We start from the raw sequence: 4,699 nt of genomic DNA on the forward strand, positions 1-4,699 counted from the left end.
GTGAGGCTACATAGTGTGCTAAAGATGTTAGATATGGCAAAACACCTAAGAGGGGCATGAATTGGGTGTTTGAGGAAATTTCAGCTCATTTAAAATTTTTCTACAAAATTGAGTTCAAAGTTCAACACTTTGTATGTAAGGATGCCAAAGTTGTTTTCACAAGCTTAATATGTGTATGAATGTTTGGAAGTAATTTTTAAGTGCATGTTTGAGTAAGAACAAGTAGAAATATTAAATTCAATTTCATATACTAAAATATGGCATAAACAAAGGTTGCTAGAAATGTAAAGAGTTAAGAGAAGAGAGATTCCAAATAATGGTTTATCCTGATTCAGCTCCTCCTCTTGAGCCTACATCCAGTCCCCAAGCTACTACTTGAGATTTCATCACTATAATACAAGCTTGAGTGGGTGCTTACCACCTTACTACATCTACAAGTTTTAGGCACTTGTGAGCCTTTATAACAACTCACTTTGCTAGTGAGCTTCTTTTCCCAAGAGAATAACCTCTCTTTATTCTAAGGGAAATCTCTCCCTCACCTTTACAAAGGTTTGGTGTATGTAAATCACTCACTTGAAACTCTCTGTAAGAGTAATGATGAGTACAATGAAGCTCTAATACTCAAATAATGAAGATATAAATGATCTTGTCTCAAGAATGATGATTTTGATATAACAAGAGTATATGATGATGGATTTCATAGTTCAATGATTTCTAAGGTTGATCTTATGTTTAGATCAGTTTTGAGTGTTAAATTTATAGTTTATGGAGTGAAATAAGTGTTAGAGATATTAAATGACCATTTGGAGACATTACATAATGAATATAGTCATTGGTGCTTTTTCTTGTGAGTGTCCAGTGCTTAGTCATGTGAGTTTTAGAGGTTTCTCAAGCAAAAAAGGACATATTACGCGAGTTTGGAAGTGTCTCATATGTGATTTGGCTTATAGAGCTTGTTTAGTGCTTCTGGAGGTCATATCTCGCATGTAACAGGTAGAATCACATGTAATTAAGCATTTAGAAGCTATTCAAAATGAAAATGGGCTTCCAAAGGCATTTTCACGTGTGATCAAGAAGTTCACTCACATCATTTTTTTGCACTAGTGCTAAATCACGCATGCGACTCAGCTACTCTCACGCGTGATTATGCAGTTCCACTGTATGAAAATTTATAATGTCCTAACTCACTCAATATAACTCTAAATTTGACATATTATATATCGTTGGAAAGCTCATGAAGTCTAGCTTTCAATGAAAAAATTTCACAGTCAAATTCAACATATTGTTTGAGATATAATCAAAATAGTGTACGAATGTCAAGACTAAAATCTATACAGAATCAATATCTCAACACTTAATTTCAAAAGTTCATATCTTTCTCAATAGAACTCCATTTTAACAAAATAAAGTATAATTGAAAATATGTTGGAGTCTATTTTTAAATGAAATATGTTTCACATTAAAATGATCTTTGTAGTGAGAGATATGAATGAAACATGACTAAAGATCAAAATTGATTTTCTGCAGAATTCACATTTCAAAGTTTAGACTTCAAGTTTTCATGACTTTTTCAACTTAACCCTATTTTGAGTAAATAAAACAATATTAAGAACTTTATGGAGCTAATAATCAAAACATTTCAACCTTTATGATTTTGAAAATGAAAACCATAATTCTGGAAAACTATATCTCACGTTTGCTCTTAAGAACTACAATACATGTTTTGATTTTGAGCTAATACTTCATATCTAAATCAACAAGTTTAACATTAACACTAGCCTAATGATATTATATTTATCAATTCTAAAGCTACCAAGACACATCTAAGCTTGTATGAATGTCTTCATTCTTCTTAAGCTCTTCTTAGATCATCCTTCCTTTTGTCTTTATGTTCTTCAATAATGAGTGTAGCATGCAAATGATGACTTCAACATTGTTCCTCTTCATGCTCTCATCTTCACTTTGGACAACCTCAAATGATATATTATGAATAGAATGTCTAGTCCAACTATCAATATGCATATATCCAAGTTATGAAAGATGATACTTTGAATCACTCTTACATATAGAATCAATCTAAAATGAGGAAAACTATGATAGTATAAAATAACTTTGATACACACAAACCTTTTTTGCTAATCTCATGTAATAAGGAACAACATAAGTAAGAACAATTTAAAGTACTTGTTCCATGGACATAATTAACTACTATATATATGAAAGCAATTAAGCATAACTGTAACACTTGCCCCGAGTGTTATCCAAAAATCACATAATTCAAATAAACTAAGTATGGTTAAGGAATTGATCCTAAAACTAACTTAGGAAACAAACCATTTAAATCACTAAACAGATACACGATTACAAAATAAACATTTAAAGCCTTTAAAAAAATTTATAGGTTCTACCTATAGCGAACAGAAGCAAGCTAGGTGAAAGCGGGGTAAAAAGATGCTGTCATGACAGCATTAAATTGCTATCATGACAGCCCTCCTGGGCCAACTTTCGAGAGCCGCCATTCTGCCATCTGATTTCTGATCAAAGTACTTTTAAATCTCACATGTCACATTTAAAGGGTACTATAAGTATACCAAATTTTAAAAAGATCCAACTGTCGGATTAAAAATTAAACATGTTACAAGCTTGGTCATTTTTACTGTTATGACAGCTTTTTAACTGTCATGATAACACCTCCGGATTAACTTCCTAAGTGCACCATTTCATTACCCGACCTCCAATCGGAGCGATTCCAAAGACCACATGTCACTTTTAAAGATTACTATTAGTATACCAAATTTTAAAAAGATCCAATGGATGGCTTGAATTTTGTGCGTGTTGTAACATCAATCCTGTTGCTGTCATGACAGCAACATGACAGCACCTCCAAACCAAATTCCAAAGTGTGTCGCTGTCTGGTGTCCGATCAATGTGATTTTAAATCCCACACAAAGCTTATAAAAGGTTTTACTTGTGACCTAAATTTTACAAAAATCCAACGGTCGGATTAAGATTTTGACACCCAAATGCAAAAGTACAATTTTTTGGTAAAAAACCATTTTCAAAATTGTCCAAATCTCATCTTGATAGTTACAAACCTGTGGAAACATATTAGACACATTAAATAGGACTAAAAACACCTAATGGAATATTTAAATAATAGAAAAACCCTTTATACCAAAATTTGACCACCCAGGTGCCATTTTCCAAAATGAACCCTAAGTCTCCAAAATTCACAAATCAAACAAGAGTGGTCAAAAATCATTCTAAATATCATATACACATATGAATACACACGTGAAATATTTTCACTTGGCTCAGAGATCTTCATGGGGCCCACGCACCTACTCTCTCTATTTAAGGTGTATATTTGCCCATAGCACACCATTTGCAATGCAACCACTTTGCATTTTCTTATGGAATCACATATATACCAAAATAAATATTTACTTGTAGTGGAAACTTAGTCTAGTAAATAAATCCATCAAAACCACACACTATAGCCAAGTTTCCTAGCTACAAGTCTACAAGCAAACAAAAATTCATACACAAGCCATACAATCCACACATACTCACGCACACATACATAATCACATCCTACTGGCACCCTAATCCTAAATACATTACAATAGATTTACTCAAAAGAAAGGGGTTGCAGATCTTTACAAATCACAAGCAAACTCTTAACTTAGTTCTTTTGCCCGTCCACTAATAGATCCTTTGCTTGGACCTATAAATATTATAAAGAAAGGGGTAAGACAACCACAGTCTCAATAACAGAGAAATCGATATTCATTATTACAAGAAAAGCCATGGTCAAGTAAATAAATAATAGATTCAAAATAACATATAATTAACCAATTAAAATGCTTGAATGCATGAGATAGGCCGATATAGCCTTTCCTGACTAATAGAATGCCCCCTAGCACTCTTTAGCTTGTAGGTGAACCTTGTACCCACTGTACCTCCACAAGCACAACATATAAACCAAGGCATAATTTGATCCACCGAACCACCTATGTCCCTTCAACGTGAATCTTGAGTAGTTAAAGCTAACTCCCTACTAGAGCCAGCTCAACTTACTCTCCATGTGAGGGCTACCTTGGCCTAGGCACTCAACCTCACACTTTATATGCTGAATTCTCTCTCCCACTAAGAGGTGTCAAATACTCAATCCACTAACCACTTTAGTGTACTGAGCCCACAATACGAAAGGCAACACTGAGTACTGACAGTGAGCCATAGAATAACACAAGACCACATCTCCTATTAGTGAACTCCCACCGAGATCATGCCTCCTACCCTTTTTCTACCTTCCCCGAGTATTGACCACTTCAACACTCAAGATAGTATAACACTCATAATTCATCTCTTAAGCAGTGCCTTAGCCTATCTAAGGTACCAAACCTAGTTGCACTTTCCTAAGTGCAACTCTTCATTTTTTTATGATCACAATGCATATTAATAATCTTATTTCCATAAGTAACATCATCATTAAATAGATAGTAAATATAGATGCATTATTATTAAAGCAATACCCCATAAACCCTTCTAAAACACATTTTATTTGCATTCAGTTATTTAAAACATGTAATGCATGCTAGATAATATTATCTACTCAAAAATAGCTAAACAAAGCAATAAGAAATATAAATTTTCCTATTACCTTAACCTTTTGATACCAAAAGGGTTCTTCTTGTAC

This window comes from Prosopis cineraria, unplaced genomic scaffold (genome assembly GCF_029017545.1).
Source record: "Prosopis cineraria cultivar Desert tree isolate PC_DT_omini unplaced genomic scaffold, ASM2901754v1 PC12, whole genome shotgun sequence".
Lineage (NCBI taxonomy): Eukaryota > Viridiplantae > Streptophyta > Magnoliopsida > Fabales > Fabaceae > Prosopis > Prosopis cineraria.